Genomic DNA, 18,767 nt, shown 5'->3' with positions numbered 1-18,767 from the left:
ATGTTTCTCAGAACCCGTCAGCCTTTCCCTTACCACCTAGTTTAAATAATCCCCCAAATCTTCCCAATTTTCTGTGCCAGCAATCTGGCTCCACTTTGTTTAAAATGGAGTCCACTCTTTCTGTAAAGAATCTTCCTCAAAGGATTCCCCAGTGCCTCATAAATTTGCATCGCTCCCTCCTATACCATGTTCTTCTCCGTAGATTGAGACCCTGTAGTTGTACCTGTTCTCTGCATGAAGCCAGAAGCATTTCAGGGAACGCTACCCAAGAAAAAGAAAGGGACAACTAGAAAGTGATAAATAAGAATGGGAGGGAGACTGTAAGAAAAAGATGAAGGCTGTAATTTCCCTGTGTTAAAGTGGTGATATGCAACAGGCAGAAGCAACCATTTCTCAGGAACACTGTCCTTTGCATTTTCATGGTCTCTGCTAAGCCTCCTTAGTGCAAGGTTCCCCTCTTACAAGAACTTTCCCCCCCCCAGCATGTCCTTTCTTTAGCTGGCCCTTTAAATTTGGCAGAGCCAAACAGCTGCATCCTAATATGACCATTCTTCAACTGGCTGCTGCTTGTGGCATCTTTATCCCTTCCAGCTGATAAATATTCTTAACTCCCATAATGTTTTGCCTTTTTTCCCTATGGAAAAAAAATCAAATATCTCCAAAAATTTGAGGCACAAATGAAAAATATTGTTACTGTAAGCCTGTATGGAATGGGATTTTTTGCTTTGGTGAAAAATCCTCTCCCCCCCCCATAATTAAATAAGAGATGAGCTCAAAGAGTGGGATGCTTGAGTCCCACCACCTGGGGCCATATTATCTCTGGCCCTGGAGTGGGTATGCTGAAGACCAAAAGAAAGGGACTCTTCCCTGCTGCTAAGCAGCCTGCTCAACAACCAGTGACAATGCCGTAGCCTCAGGGGAACATGGGAAGCTGAGGGTCAGATAGCTCCTCAAAAGGCCAGGGGGAGGGGAAAGAGAGGAGGCGGGGCCATGGTCCACTCCTTTCCTGTCCTCCTTATACTGGCCTACAGGTTGCCTGGCATGCACAGTGCAAAGCAGGCTGGATTATCCTAGGAAGATGAAGTAATGTGTGTGTCCCCTTCTCTACAATCTCTCATCAAACCCTTCCAGAAGAAATGCAGTTCCTAACTGCCCCCCCTTTCAAGGATGTGACTGGTACTACACAGCCAAACCCCCAATGTGGGTGACGACACAGTTTGGCTTAAATGAGGTGTAAAACTAAACAGTTGTACAGCTTTTCCCTTGAAATTGGGTGGGTTGGCAGTTTGAATTAAATAAATAAAAGCTGTGAAACTTACAGCAGATGGAGATACAGTTAGAAATACGTTCTTGTGAAGTCTCCCCCTTCCAAAAAAAAGTTGCTTAAATGTGTGCTGCTTTAATGCACGAGTGAGTGCCATTTTTCTTAACTGTCCTTTTTTCTCCTTCAGTCTCATAATTTTTTGGATTTATGTCCTCCATAGCTGAGAAAGAGCTACCTGCTGCAATGCATCCATATAGAAAGTATGTAAACCCTGAAAACCTCACGCCTTATGGGCCAGATTCTGTCTGGCCGTGAAATCCCAAGGAACTCCACTGATTTCAATAGACTCAGAAGACGACCATACCAGCGCAACTAATATCAGAATCTGGCTCATAAAATCCAGAAGTTTCTGCTTTACTGTATAAAATCAAACCAGCAATGTTGGTACATGGTATATTGTGGAGCAGTATGCGGACAATACTTTTTAGTTGTCATGGGGCTTCTGTAATGCCTTTTCTTCTTCAGTGAGAAAAAGGAGAGCAGTTCTTATCTACCAGAGCTGCCCTGTTCTCCAAGGATGCTTCTCTCTGCCTATCCAGCCAGCGCCTGCTATTTTATTAAGTGAAGTGGGGTGGGTACTGCATGGTGTATCAGGAACTAGTGCTCATATTTGCTGCATCACCGTGTTGCAATCACAAATAATCTGGGTGGAAAGTGGTTTTCCTCCCCCCCCACCTCCCCAAAGTCAAGATTTTGAAAAATATTCCTGTCTGAAATCAGGACAAAAAGTTGAAATCTCAAAGATTTTCACAAATAAAAAGACGGGGGCGGGAATGGTGATGGGGGAGAAAGGTGAGAAAAGAAAGAAAAGACAAGTTTGGGTCACTCAAACATTGCATTTAGATAATTGTGAAATGTTTCATTTCAATTTTGACCTTATGTTTACATGTGGGTTTTTTTTTTAAGCCTACTGCATGATGGGTGACTCCATTTAGGTGAAGAAGAACTAAGTCTTTAGAAACATTTATAGCTTAAGCTACAGTATACTTTTCAGCCAACCAGTTATCGAATCTATATCTATCTACTTGTATATATCACTGTAGTATCCATAAACAAAAAAGATTATCTTTTCTTTAAAAATACTTTAAAAATTCTTTAAAAAAATACTGGAGATTTCTTTAAAAGTACTGGAGATTCACATTCTGCAAATCACACTTTAAAACTTAGTAACCGCTGTTAACAGTGTGTCTCGGAAATTGTTTATAGTCATTTAGATTATGTACTCACTGAGTAACTTCTAATAGATACATTCCGAGCACTCCCTTTGTGAGTCATTTTCCGCTCTTTAAACCATAACTGACATAAAGAAAAAGTAAGGTGGCTTGTATGGGAGGCAGAAATCAGCAGTCACATCAGTTCCTGACATGGATATTTTGACCAAATGTCTTTTTCAAATCTTCGAAGAAAACAAAATTAAATATTTTACTGAACTGAGGACTGTTATTCATAAAAACCTCTGTCTTCAGAGGGCTTCCATTTCAGTTGTAGGCCAGGGATCTCACTGAGCTCAACTCCTAACAGTGTAGTGAACACAGTTGTCTGTCCAGTGTCTTTGCTATTGCAGTCTTTAAAGAGGCACCAAACATCAATCAAGATGGGGAGGGTGGAGAAGAATTTTCCTATCATTAATAAAGAATAATGCTTAGAAAGGAACACAACAGCCTCAGAATGTTTTCATGTAACATTCTAGAACACACTAATCATTCATTCATGTGTTTAAAGAGCTAGGTATCGAACGTTGTTTAAGATAATTAGGCAAAGGGGAAAACAACACATGATTTATTTTGAGAACAACTAGCACTGAGATGGGCAGGCAAGCAAAGAGCCTGAAGGGAACACTAAAAAGAAAGGGACTTATAAAAATAGAAGAGAATGATTTTTAATGGGGAAAAATGAGAAAAATCAAGCCAACACATAATCTTCATTCAATATTTATCATCAATATATCACAACAGAGTTCACACCTACCTTCCTAGGAAGTTTCATCTATTATAAATTGAAGATACTCATTCCAGAACCCATTATTTATTCAACAGAATCAAATTTTTTTACTTCATTTACAGATGTAATTTATACTTTTCTGGATTGCTTCAAGAATATTTAAACACAAGTGTAAAAACAATCCTTATTCCCTCAGGCAGGTCATCTGATATCCTCTCTCCCATTAAAAGTGATGCCCGTCACTTAAAATGTACATGATACCAAAATTCTTAATTAAATCGGAGGAGACAAGGTCATTCTCACTTACGGCCAAGAGGGCTAAAGTTCTCTATTCTATCTCGACCCTTATATATGCCCCATCAGTGTAGGATGTGAAAACCTTACAGTCACTCAGGTATTTATTCGCACAACACTCTGAGGTAGGAAAGTGCTATTATCCCCAGTTTACACATGGGAACTGCAGCAGAGCAAGACTCAGTCTCTTGCCCCAGGTTACAGAGCAAATCAGTGGCTGATAGGAATTGAAAAAAAATTTCCTGAACTCCAGTCAGTCTAGCCCAGTTATGCCAGCTGAGTGTGAATTTAGGATTTGGATCCTGATGATATATAGAGAGCACTAGCCTTGGATTTGAAGGGCTGTAGGGCCAATGGAGTTGCACCTGCTTACATCAAGTCATGAATTTGGTCAGCAGTGCCCATGTTTTCTTTGTCTGTTAAGTGGAGATAATAATACTTGATTATCTCACAGGATGAATGAACATATGCATTGCCTCTCTGTGCATCGCTTTCTCCATCTCTAAAATGAAGGTAATGATACTGACTTCCTTTATAAAGTGCTTTGAGATGTATGGATGAAAAACACTATATAAGAGCTAGGTATTATTTTTTATTATTATTAATGTGTGTAAAGTCTTTTGAGATTTTCAGATGGAATGTGCTGTATACATGCAAATTAATATTATTGCCATTTGGTAATCCTAGCTCATAAATTGTTTGTAATGCAGTAACTCGTATTTCCCTTGTGATGCAGTGACTCGTATTTCCCTTATGATGCATGATGATCAGCTCCAAGCAGTATGCATCTATTCCACCTGCATGCAGCTTGTCATATTTCCAACGTGCAATGGAGAAATTTGGCAATCATTTAAATTTAACTCCTGCAGATACCACTGGTAAACCCTGATCTATTGTCCTTGAATTGTGAGGTTCAAATTCTCCCCCATTTTATTTGTATTTAACTTTATGCAAAACATCTTCTTCTTCAGATAAATAATATAGAAGACATTTTTACTCATTTTTATTAGTGTTTTTGGTCCTGTCTAATTTTTAAAACACAGTGACTCAAAAGTTTTTAGTAGTGTTTTATTTTCAGAAATACAAAGTCCTTTGGAGAAACACTACCTTTTCTTTGCATAGCTACAAAATAAATGAAAGTTCCATTTACACATAAACAGGAAATGCCCCTTTTCCTCACATTTGATCCAAGTTTTACCATTAATTTAAGGTGGGCATGGAAATGATTTTATCAATACACACTTCTGTCCTCTTTACTTGCAATATTCTGGAACTGTTTTAACAAGAAAGGTTGTTTGGGAAACCATTGGGTTGTGTCTACTAAGTAATCCAAGATGTGTAACTAGTCCTTTTCAAGAACTAAAGATGCATTTTTAAAAGGTAGCTTGTAAAAATATCATTATATGGTGATTTATAAATGATTTGCTAAGTAAGAATAGTAGTTATTTGAGATACCTTTTCTAATCCATTGCTGGATCATATCATTATAGGGTCACACCTCACCTGGGATAAATGTGTGGCTAAATTGACTTCAGTGGGGCTACGCTGATTTCCTCCCACAGCACTCAAATGTCCCTTGTTTTGAGGGACATCACTCATTTTAGTGCAAAAATTACCTATATTCCACACAAACTGAGTGTCTCTTCACTTCTAGTGCTGAAAATTATTTACATTAGAAATAAAGAATGACCAAAGTGAGGCTATGGAAGGGATATTTATACTACAGAAAAGTATCCCACAGTTTATTAAGCTTCCTGTATTAACAATTTTATTTATTTATATTATTTATTTTGCTCCTCCACTTTGGGTCTTTGTCATACACTGCATCCCACAACTGGGCCTTGGCAGGTTGAGAGGCTCCCTGTCCAGCTGAAGCTCTGGTCTGTAGTCTCGTAGGTCTATATCTTTCTCTCCCATAGATAAACCTGCAGAAGAGGAAGAAAACTCTTCAAACTTTGCCTTACACAATGTTCAGGGGTGAGGGATCCACTGGGGTGCTGAGATAGAATGGGGTGATGTCTGCCAACCTCATAGATCCCCAGGATGCACAGAGAATGAAGCCATGGAACTGTGGAAGCAAAGGGGTCTGTAAGAAGAACCTGTGGCTATCTAGCATGCCACCAGTCTCTACTGGCAATGTGGGGAGGGAGGCTGAGTCCCAAAGCACTGCACAGTAGCTATCACAGTTGTCTACAATTTTAACATCAAATGTTTGTCATCTAAAGTTTCTGAGGACAAAGGTTTTTGTCACCTAAAGTTTACAACCTAAAACTATAAATAAGTGTATTTGTCATCCAAACCAGTTTGGTATTTTTTGGCATATCTACCTACGATATGCCAATCACCTTATTCTGAGTAAAAATCTTCTGCATTTGTGATATAAAATTTGTCCTATTTTTATGATAAAGAAACTTTATTTTTTGATGTACATGTGTGACCAATTTGGAATGAGAGTGGCTTTGTAGTAGAAATATGAAAATTCATATTTTTGTAATTTTTTTTTTTGGCGAGGAAAGACCCATTGTGCTAAATAACAGAAAAAAGTGACATTTCTGGAGGCATAGTAAATTCACCCTAAACTAAATGGCAAAAATATTAACAAAAATGGTCATCACTTTGTCATAGTGCTGTTTTGTATCTACCTACCATTTTCCTCAGTGAACTTCTGTAGGCAAACTCCCTTCTCAGTTTCTCACTAGCCCATCCTTTGTCCTGCATCATTAATATTTGCTTTCTTTTTGGTATTTGATTATTATTCTGACCACCCCAGCTCAGTTCCATCACAAAGGATTAAAAAAAAATTAAATCAAAAGCAAAAAAAAATCCTCACTGCACAATCTCAATCAGCAAAAATACAAGCCTCTGACATCTCATTTTATTCAAAAGTTCTGTGCAAACACTCAGTTCACCACACATTAGTCCATCTGCAATACATGGCTAATAGGCTGTCGTGGGCTATAGCTCTGAAAGCCATTCACCCTTTGTTGTGCAATACAGAATAGAAAATATCAATGTTAGCATTATTTTGCTCGAGCTATTGGAAAGCCAGGCAGCAATCTATCCTATGGTGTCATGTAACATCCCATATGTGGACTAGCGGAAATATTGTATTAAAAACCAAACTAAACCATAGCAATCTTGCTCAAAGTTTGTTCCAAGGCTCAGTCTTTGCTAAAACTTAGAGCCTAGTTGTATGCAGAGATCATCAACTGTGATCAGAACCACCTAAGATGCCTGGCACACTCCTCTACAGGGCTTCTGTTCAATGCATCAGATTCCAGGTGTTAGCCTTTTATTTTTACGGCATATTCTTAAATTAAATGATAAAAACAGAAGATGAAGTTCCTGTTTCATTTGTGCAGAGGCTTTAATGTCAGGCTGCAAAGGCTACACACACACATGAATTACGTAAGTGCAGACATGCTTTTATAAAAGCAGTTCTCGTTTTCCTGCTTTTTTCTGGTATTTTATTTTATATGATCATCTCATTGGAAACAAACCAGGGAACTGGTGTATTTTCAAACTTTTGAAATTCCATGGGCTCAGCTACAGTTCAGAGACCTGCTGCTGTGGCAGGTCATTGGAAGGCCTTGCCTGCTCACTGCAGGCAGCTGAGTTGGTTTCTGGAAAAGGAGGGTTTTGTCAGCTCCTTGCTTCTCTGGCCTCCTCCTGTTAATGAATGCTGCAGTTGGCTCCTCTGATATTCTGCTTTCAATAACTTGCCATGCAATAAAGCATGGAAAGGTGGCCCCTGCTCTGCTTAATAGCATCAGATCTCCCTTCTACACTGATTATACTGCAATTTTTGGCAGTTAGCTAGGCTCTATGAAGAGATTTCCTCAAGGAGAGAAAGGGGATATCTCTAAGTGTACAGGGTGTGCAGACCTTGCCATGCAGCAACATATACAATAATTACACTGTGTTGGCTGTGGTGGAAGGAAGTTAGGCCTGCGATCTCACTACTACTTTCCCCCAATAGCTCCAAACTCAGAGTCAGCCTGATTTTTATGGTTACCCTCACCCCCTCTCTCTAAATGAGTCAAGCTGTAACCTTGGAGCTTGACACCCCAATGTGTCAAAATGTGACGTATACACATTTTTCAACCCAGGCACATTTCTCTGATGATTATTATAGCTGATCATTTGTATAGAGCAGGTGTTGTGCGTGACACCAATAATAAATTGTGGGTGCAAAAGCATGGGCCCATTTTAAAGTCGATGCCAAATTACCCCTGCAGTAAAGGGGGCTTGGACTGAAAAAGTGACTCTGTGTACCCATCCTGGGTCCTCCTAGACTTTCTTAGACACACTTAGATGCTGGAGTTAAGTAGTTGGGGCATGCACTGTCAAGGTGTTCCTCAGCACTTCCACACCTATCTTATAAGTCCTCTACCACACATACCTGCACAAACAAAATCCAGTTTCAGAGTAGCAGCCGTGTTAGTCTGTATTCGCAAAAAGAAAAGGAGGACTTGTGGCACCTTAGAGACTAACCAATTTATCTGAGCATAAGCTTTCGTGAGCTACAGCTCACTTCATCGGATGCATCCAATGAAGTGATCTGTAGCTCACGAAAGCTTATGCTCAAATAAATGTGTTAAACAAAATCAAGGTTTTTATAGTCATTTTTGTGGAGTTTGGAGTTCCTAAACCTCACAGGGCCTCCTTCAGAGCCTTGGCAGAACCAGCTGGGTTCAAGGATTTTCAGGAGCCCACACACTTCGTTTCCATAGATTTACTGAAGCATGCATTTTTCTTCAAGTCACAAGATGAACCAATTACCCTGAAAGATTAAGAAGTCTGGCTTTGAAGAAATTTTGGTGCAGTCAGGAAACCAAGATAAGATAACTAGCACACCTGCAATATGGGATGTAATCTAATCCACATATTTGGTGGAGAATGAATAGTTCCATACAGCACTAAGGAAATTTCTGACAATGGAGTCATAGGTCTTTACTGGAAAAAGACCTATGACATGTCCTAGGTCATGGAGTCTTTACTGGAAAAAGACAAGCTGACAGAGAAACTTGGGTGTCACCTGGATATTTCTGGTCCAAAGACAGGCAAAGTTCTGTGCCAACAGCCTGACTTCCTCACAGCTGTGAAGCAGAGTGCATTGTATGAGAGGCCCCCTTCCATGGGGGATGGACATGGTTCGGAGCCAGGCTGCTGCCAAACACAAGTGGGATGGTGCGGCAGGGAAAGACTATGTAGGTCCCCTGCCTTTTCCCTGCAGGAAGCAGCAATAAGGCATCCTCCCTCCACAGTCCCTGAGAGGGTGGAAATGGCTGAAAACACATAGTCGGACAATTTTGGCATTTCCCCTCCCCCCCCCCACAATAATTACAACTAGAATGAGGCTGCATGTTTTAATGTTGGAGTGGGTAAGGTGGAAGGAAGGCACTTGGTGGGAATAAGGGCTGTGAAGGAAATTGACTGGCGGGTGGAGATAGGAGAGGGAGCTGGTTGTTACGTGAGTGGAAAGTGGGGAGAAATTGTACTGTCTGTATGTGTCTGTTTGTCTTGTCTTTAGCTTTAATCTCTTCTGGGCAGGGGCCATCATTTGTGCCTAGCACAATGGGGCCTTGGCCCTGGTTGAGGCATTTAGGATGTCACTATCAGTATATTGCTACCGGAACACAAATGTCAATTAATAACAATATTAAATAATAACTTTAGGGACACTTCCTTCACCTCCAGGAAGGAAGGAAGGACATAAAGTTGTCAGGCTTTGACCCAGGCAGCAAGAAGGAATGGGGAAACTCACCATCTTGCTATACAAGATATTTTGTAACTTAAGGATTGTATTAACACAAGCTTTTTTTCTTTCTTTCTTTCCAGGCTAAAGAAAGCTGTGATTCCAATTCACTGCATGCTGGACCAGAAAGGAGAAATGTGAAGTGCAGCGGTTTAGATGCCTTAAAATGTCAGGATTTTTTTTTAAGAGGCAAACAGAGAGGGGAAGTGACTTTCCCATGCTCATACATCAGGTCAATGCACAACCAAGAATATAATCTAGGTCTCCTGACTTCTAGTTCAGTGTCCTATCAAATTAGAATCTCAATTAAGCTCTCAAGCAGGATATGAAAAGGCAAAAGGAGGAATAAGTTTACATATGTAGTCTATCAACATGTAAGCTCCTTGAAACTTGGACTGTATCTTCTATGTTTTTGCACCATTGAAACTGATGATTTACTCACTAACTAATACTGCTGATAGAGCTAACAATGTTGAAATTGGGAAACAAAGTAAAAATAGGCTTATAAAGAGGACTGGCTTTAGAAATGTGTGTTACCTTTTATATCCACTTTCTTATATACTTCATTAAGGGCCAGATTAATCAGTTGACTTGAAATAACCAAGACAGGGAGGGTTTTAAAAATATTTTGTGACTGTTTGGCATCACCTAACCCTAACCCTAATCCATCCCCTGCCGTAATGCAGGCTTTTTTCCAATAGCATATTCTCAATGGCTTTGCAAAGTCTCATTTGAAATTGTTTAAACTAAAGGGTTTCTATCACTTACCGTTGGAGATGATTACAAAGTCTACTAGAGATCACTTTTAGGACCTTCCCCCTGCTATTTAGCCTTAACTTTCTTTGGTTCACGTTCATCCCAATACTCTATTTACATCACCTTGAGCCACTCTAATATTTTATTTCCCTCTTTGGTGTTTAAACTCAGAAAAGGAGACTCTGGAAAAAACAAACCAGAAAATTGTTGATGATTTTGAAATTTTATAATCTTACTGGTGGGAAAAGATTTTAAATTTGAAGCAAAGACAATAGTCCGTTTATTTCTGGAGAGTTTGGTCTTATCTGGAGTCCTGTTTTTGGAACAGATTCACCTAAAAAAATTATAAAAAGCTGACAAGGGAGAGACTCTGTCTACTTGATACATATCTGTTGATCCTACCCCGGCATTTAAATACACTGGAATTTAATCTCTGAGCAATACTCTCTGATACTGGGTAAAAGGCTAGTTGTGTCACAAATTAGCGCTTGTTATGGCTGAAAGGCATAATGGAATTTCTGAGATATTGACATGTGGGTGGCTAAAGCGTAAACGTGCCCCCTTTTGTTTCATAACATTATTGCCAAGAAGCTGATGATGCATTCTGGAGTCTCATTTTATATAATTGTTTTAGTCTTCCATGGTGGTTTGTCTTCGACTGTAATTAGGGTTGGGTTTGAACCAAAGCCCTGGATCTGAACATTCCACTGTTCAAATACATTCAGAAATATTGACGCTCATCTTGTTAGTGCCAACATTTTAGTTGGGACTTTTGTTATTGATGGGGAAGGGAAGTCAGAGGTCTGGTTTGTAAAAACTTCTCATTGGGAAGGACTGAGTTTTGTAGACTTGATAGAAGTATATTTTACAGAAGAGATTTAAAGGAGGAGATGGTGGAGGCATGGTGGACAGGGTTGAGGAGGTGGTCCCAAATGCAGAAGACTCCATGGAAGAAGGCACTGAGGTCGGAGAGGGAAAAGGTCCTGAAGGTGGCAGAGAAACAGGTTGTTTGGGCAGAGGGATATGCACAAGCAGGGGATCAGAGATAAGCAAGACAGAGGGAGGTGAGGCCAGGTTGTACAGAACCATGAAAATGAGGACAAAGAGCTTGAACTGGATGTGGTAAGTGCGAGGTCAATAGAGGGATTTTGAGTGAGAATGTCAAGTCAACTTTAATGTAATTGAGTAAAAAATAAAATGAAATAATAGCCTTTGAGTGTTTTTATCAAGAATAGTTGTTCAATGAAGATATCTGTGGAGCATGATGAACGTAGTCTTGTACCTCTGAATTTTTCTACTGAATTAAGTCCAGTGCTGTTGATGAAATGTGGTTGAAGGGAATTGTTTAGGAAAAAAGCAGTGGGATTTGTATTCACTGGATGAATTTGAGGCATGAATGCATCAGGTTCTATCACTACTATTAACTGTCTTATTTTAATGTGGCAACACTCAAAAGTATATTTCTCACAGCCTGTAATAACAGGGCTACGGAAGGCTTCAGGAAATTGAGGCGATATGCCTAAGAATACATAGCTCATGCTACAGAGAGAAATCTTCCAGGGCCTGAGATCTTCCACAGCTAAAAATAAATGTTTCAGGATTCACACTCCATAATATTAGTGAGAATCAAAGCTTCATATTTATGACTTTTCAATTTGTGGAAAATATTTGAAATCTTTAATAGTCATTGGGCCTAATCACAACGTGATGACCACGGCCTGCAAGGCACTGGGTTATCTCGACTCCCACTGAAATCAACAGGAGTTGAGAGGACCCAGCATCTTGTAGCCTTATGGTCCTACATTGACAACCTCCCTACTGTGTGCTTAAAGTTCAAGTCAAGCACAGTTGTTGTCACTAAGCAAAGGATAATAATAAATAAATCGAGTTGGAGTTCCAGCTATGTTAGGGATGTCACTGTGAATTCCCCAGCTTAGTATCTGATAAATCTATTCCTGATTATGAGTGAAAAACAATATGTTTGATCTGTGATTAGAGAGCAATATTTCCCCTGCCCTCTTCCACTGTCCTCCCATTCTTTTCACATCTCATTGAACTGCATCTTCTACTGCCTGGGTGTGGAGTAGGCCAATTCTGATGCTCTCAATAGGATTCCATTGAGCAGGCGACGTGTCACTGAAGTCGTTACTCAGAAGGGAAACTTTCTGGACCGGAACTTAGAATTAGTGCTGTCTGCCAACCTCAGAGGAAAAAGTTCTGCTAATAAACTCGGCTGAGTGGCACTGGCAGCCTGTCCATCTTTACATCAAATCAATCAGGCACCAAGAAACAGTTCCAGCAAAATGATCCAAAGTAAACATTATGATTTTAAGAGGGATAAATGACACAAGAAGCCAAAGAAGTTCTTGAAGTAACAGAGCTGCTATACAGACCACCTACTGTACCAATTAAACAGCTGCATTATGTACAAGCTGAAGGTGATGATGTCATGAAGAGTAGGAGAGCCCGGCAGGAAAACAGTTGCCATATTCTTAAACTTGACTTCAAAAAGAAATGAAATGAGATTTCAGAAATTTTGTCCCATATAGTATAAAAAAAATGCTTAGGCAAAATTACCAAAAGAGGATTTTGAAAACAAGATTATTTTATTGTGATGTATATTGAATCCGATCTATTTTCATTGTATAACAAACAAGTATTCCTATACTGCATGAAGAACTGAGGTTTAGTAAATGTTTTATAATGTGTATAGAGAAAGTCAGATAAATAAATACTGTTGATTAGTGTAGTATACTTTACGTTTAGTGAAATCTACCATATTGTTTAAATTTGTATCCAAATCACCCGCTAAAGTGGAGGTTAGGTTTTTAATGTTCCTCTTCTCTCTCTCTCTCTCACATGCACATGCACACACAGGATTTCATTGGATTCAGGAAAGTCTTATCAAGTTCGGGGCTGTCCTGCAAATTTCTCTCTCACCTCTAAGCCATGTGGATCTCAGGCGATCTGCGGCTTCTTTATTTTTAAGATTCTATATTAATTTTTAAAGAAAAAGTGCATAGCCAAGCAAACAAAATACAAGACAATGAGCAAGACATTTAAATGAATACAACAATTGTTATTGCTGACAGCAGGAGTAAGGCGTAGTCCTGCAGTTGCCAGGTGACCCCTCTGTTTTTGCTGAATCTAAAAAAAGGAAGGAGGAGCAAGGAGGAGGAAGCAGAGGAGAGGCCAGAAGATGAAGGGGAGGGCCAGTATGTTATGCAGATAAAGCTACATAGGATCGTTTCAGGGGACAAGGCAAGATGCCATGTTTATTATGATAACACAATTTGATCTATAACCAATAGCTAATACCTATACACACACACACACACACCCCCAAATGTTCTGCAGCTGCTGGATAGTTACCAGTCCTGAACGTAGCTTGAGTCTGTGGCTTGATTTCGCAGCTTGGGTTCATAGCTCGTAGCGGCTAACTGGCCAGGAAAGCCGGGCACGAGGAAGGGCTGGGTCTCTGACGGGTGCACACCAATGCCCTTCAGTGTTGGCAGCAGAACGTTACCCAAAGTCTTCCATCTCACCCATCCTTTTTGTAGGCTTTAGTTTGAATTAAGAGTCTTTAGGTCTTGCTGTGTCACGCTGCCTCTGGGTTCAGTGTGATTGATCACCCGTCAATTGCAGACGGGTGACTTTCAGCCTGGGACCTGACTTTGATCTTGTTTCAATTGTACCTTTGTTATTTTCTTTTGGGGTGGACTCTTCTGACTTTGTTAGGGCTGTTGTCTGCATCTTCAGCCATTGGTGTTTGCGCTTAACTTTATCTGGACAGGCTGGGACTGGAGGTTGATTCCATTATCCATGCATACCTCATTCACACATCTAAACTAAACTAATAAGGTTTCAGCAGGGTTTACAAAATGGAGTGAGCATTTCAAAATGGAGTTTGAGTTACAATATGGAGTCTTATTAATAATAGGAATTAAAGAAAAGAAACAATTCCATTCTTCAGCTCTATAAGTACTGTCCCCAGTCAGCCCCCCCACACAACTATATAGCAACCTCAAGGTCCTTTCAGGACCAAACTATCCCCAGACAGCACCCACCCATTTTAGACACCCCAGCATTCTCAGACACCTTCCATTATCTCCCCCCGATGCCAGAGGTCTCTAGCACCTACCATTCCAAGAGCCCAGATACACCCTAGCACCCACCCATTTACCCCAGACATCCCAGTATCCATATACCCCCGCAACCCTATACACCAATGGTGGGCAACCATGCGGCCCATCAGGGTAATCTGATTGCAGGCCACGAGACATTTTGCTGACATTGACCATCTGCAGGCACAGCCCCCATCAGCTCCTAGTGGTCAACATCAGCAAAATGTCTAGTGGCTCACAATCAGATTACCCTGATGGGCCGCATGCGGGCCGCAGGTTGCCCACCACGGCTATACCACCCTCTAGCACACACCTACCAGAGCACAGCTGCCAAGTTTTGTGCAGCTCTGTGTCTTGTTGTGACAATTAGGCCTACACATTTACCCAAATTGTGAGCTCAGCTGTAAAAAGTATGTAAACGCACATAAGATGTTACAATAACCTATCATAATAAATGTGATGGGAAAAGGTATGAAAGGGAGACAGAATAACTGAATTAGTCTAAACAAAAAGGCCAACTTGATATTATTCAAGGACTGTGTTGAAATTATGCTTGTTAAAAACAGATGTGCAACTGGAAGTTAGTGAGCCAAAATTGGTATGTCAGATATTTGGCCTAATTGGTGGATGAAATAATGAAGAGATGGGCTAGTCCACCTATCACTCCCTTTTTGGGTCCTTAAGTGAAAGAGTTGTTGTGGGGAAAATATGAAAAAACGAAAAGATGAACAGACAGATAGAATAGACAGAGGCTACTGGAAGGATCTTCACCATCTTGGCTGCCACCCCCACCATTTAATGGGACCCCAGGCTTTCACTATCCTGGTCCAGAGAGATTTCCTGACCAGAATGAGGCAGAGAGACCAGGACCCAGTTGACATGATTTAATTGGGGATCGGTCCTGCTTTGAGCAGGGGGTTGGACTAGATGACCTCCTGAGGTCCCTTCCAACCCTGATATTCTATGATTCTATGACATTGCCACCTCTGCTGGCTCCAATTGAATCACAAGCACCAGACAGTTATTACCATCTAAGAGACTGTCAAACAAGAGGGCTTCTCCTTCTAAGATTGGACTTAACTACAGCAGCAATGACAGCTTCCAGAGTTTGGGATCCAGCTTGAGCCAGAATGTCTACAATGCAATTAAACAGCCTTGTAGCCTACGCCAACAAGCCCGAGTCAGCTGACATGGGCCAGCCATGGGTGTTTAACTGCAGAGCAGACATAACTCATATGAAGCATAAGCCCTCTCTATTAAGTCCTCATACTTGAAGAAGGAGATAACCTCTTGGGGTTCCTCAAGGAAATTATATTAGCATAAATGAAAAAGGCTGCAGACCGGTTCTCAGGAGTTAGGTCTGCGAGGTTTGGCCTCCTCTTTCTTGTCCTTTTCTGCCCCTTTCTCTGTCTGCTTTTCCCTGAACAGCAAGGTAAATAATCCACAAATTCCCCTTTTCAAGCCCCTTTAGACAGATGTTTCCTGAATATGTGATCAGATCCCACATAAGCTCTAGTAGTATTAGCTGTCGTTTCTCCAGCCTGAGTTTTGGTAGGATGCTGCCACTTGGAGATGGGATGTCCGTGTACTACCCTAATTATGCCATATTCTGTAGCAGGATATCTATCTTACCCTAAACCTGTGACCCAAGCATTACTCCCTTGTCTAATGGTACCATTCTTGCCTAACCTATGAGTCACTGATTTTTCCAGATCACCTCGTATCCCTTGAGGGGGGTGTCACAGGGAGGTGTGACCCTGGGCCATGACAACATTCGCAATCCCTTGCTTCATTATCTGCATGCTGCTAGCAAACCCCCTACCCCCCAGCATAGGGAGAATGCCCACTATTGGAGTAGGTGTGCCCTTAGGGAGAGGGGCTCTGGAATCCTTAGTTGTTCAATTCCTTTGCGTCTTGACAACATGGTCTGGTGCGGGAAGCTGTGAGTAACTCTGCTGCAATAGAGCCAAAAGAGAGTCCACATGGCCTCTCCCCCCTCCAGGTTAAATCCTGGGACCTGGGGAATGCCAGCCAGCCGATTAGCATCTCATACCCCGCAGCTGGCCAATGGGTGCCAGAGACTCCAATTTGGGAGGAGCTACTTGATATCCCTCGTGTTCCCACCCTTGCTGCTGGGACTCCTCACCGGCCTCATCAAATTTCCCCACCCATTGAGGTAGGTGGGTGGCATACCTAAAGAAACTCAATTGGCCAATCGTAATAGATTTAAAAAAGTCTACTACTGAAACCAAATCAACCCAAATTTCACACTACTCTTGTCTAAATAAACACTGAACCTCAAAATGTTTGGCAGCTAGGTTCAGAATTTGCCCAAACCTTACTCTGAATACCTTTGGTCAGGAAATCTTGCATGAAGTAACTCTTGGGATTTCTGAAGCAAATACTCACCAGCAACCACACACCACACAACAGAACCACTAACCCAGGAACCGATCCTTGCAACAAAGCCCATTGCCAACTGTGTCCACATATCTGTTCAGGGGACATCATCATAGGGCCTAATCACATCAGCCACCCTATCAGAGGCTTGTTCACCTGCACATCTACCAATGTGATATATGCCATCATGTGCCAGCAATGCCCCTCTGCCATGTACATTGGCCAAACTGGACAGTCTCTACATAAAAGAATAAATGGACGCAAATCAGACATCAAGAATTATAACATTCAAAAACCAATCGGAGAACACTTCAATCTCTTTGGTCACTCGATTACAGACCTAAAAGTGGCAATTCTTCAACAAAAAAACTTCAAAAACAGACTCCAACGAGAGACTGCTGAATTGGAATTAATTTGCAAACTGGATACAATTAACTTAGGCTTGAATAAAGATTGGGAGTGGATGTGTCATTACACAAAGTAAAACTATTTCCCCATGTTTATTCCCCCCCCCCCCACATACACACACACTGTTCGTCAGACATTCTTGTCAACTGCTGGAAATGGCCCACTTTGATCATCACTAGAAAAGGTTCCCCCCCCCTCTCCTGCTGGTAATAGCGCACCTTACCTGATCACTCTGGTTACAGTGTATATGGTAACACCCATTATTTCATGTTCTCTGTGTATATAAATCTCCCCACTGTATTTTCCACTGCATGCATCCGATGAAGTGAGCTGTAGCTCACAAAAGCTTATGCTCAAATAAATTTGTTAGTCTCTAAGGTGCCACAAGTCCTCCTTTTCTTTTTGCAGATACAGACTAACATGGCTGCTACTCTGAAACCTATCCTTAGGATTTCTGGTATTTCATGGTTTCAGCTATGTTATATAGTTCAATAGTATTATAGCACAGTACAAGTACAGCATTTTGGGCAAAACCAGGACGTTCAGAGCTGCACGGATGATGTGAAATTTTTATGATACTTTTTAAATCTCAGAGATCAGTTCAAGGCAAGAATGAAGATTCACATCAGTACTTATCAGCAGTTTGAACCAACTAGGTTCTCCTAACTATGAGTTTAAGACAGAAGAACCTTGCTATTCTCTAAAATCACCCCTTTTCCTACCCTGGCTCAATACTATGACTTATTTTCTAGCTAGAGAAAAAGCAATACTGCTGAATGAGTTTCTGCTACTTATTGTCCAGGTATTAAACGGACCCAGACCATGCTGAAGTTCAGCTTTAACTCTGCTGACTCCCATTGGAAAGAGCTTTAGATCCTTTAAGACTGAGCTTTAGATCCTTTAAGACTGACTGCCAATTCGTGCAAGTTTCCATTCCTTTTCTTTTTTGGTAGTTCAGTTCTCTCATGTAGTAATACCAACTTTTCATTTAACCAGTCATTACTAACTCCCTTTCCTCTGGCTCCTTTCAACCTTACTGTCTAACAAGTGCACAGCATCAGCAAATAAAGGCCTTGATCCTGCAACTACATCTGCATGGACAGACCCCAATACACCTGTGCTGAACCCTACTGAAGGGGTTCTGTGTGAACACAGGACTCCGTCTATTTGGATGCAGCTGTAGGATCATGGACTAATTCAGGGGTTCTCACAACCAATTTTTTTGATGGCTGCGCTGACAAACTTGTCTCTCTGTCCCTGCCTCCCGTGGCCCTTCAGCGAGAACCTGCCCTGGGGACGGTGGGTTGGGAACTCACCAGCCACCTGTGATGTCCCTGGCTCCCCATGCCCCAGCCAGGTGGAGCAGTAGAGAAGCCCAGAGGAGCACCACAGTGACTGAATGCAGCAGCCACCTCCACTGACAAGAGCTGCCTGCAGCACTGGGCACGCTAGCCCCATGTGTCTCCAGAGGTACTGCTGGAGCTGCTGAAGAGGCTGCACAGCACAGGGCACCAATCTCTGCTGGCAGTGCCAGTGTAAACACCAAGACAGTGTTTACATGTTGCTGCCCTTGGTAAGAGCTGTTCAGGAGCAACAGCTGGGAGCCGCAGAGAGGGGCTGCTGCTTTGTCCCCCCACAATCTCTGCCCATGCTTTGGAGGCTGTCATGGCTGCAAAAAAAAGAAATCAGCTGGTGGCTGCATTTGAGAAACGCTGGCCTAATTTAGCCACATAGGTGTAAATGTTTTGAAATAGTAGTGGAC

Source organism: Natator depressus, chromosome 3, assembly GCF_965152275.1.
Source record: "Natator depressus isolate rNatDep1 chromosome 3, rNatDep2.hap1, whole genome shotgun sequence".
NCBI classification, from domain to species: domain Eukaryota; kingdom Metazoa; phylum Chordata; order Testudines; family Cheloniidae; genus Natator; species Natator depressus.
Note: the sequence above shows the minus strand (reverse complement) of the source record.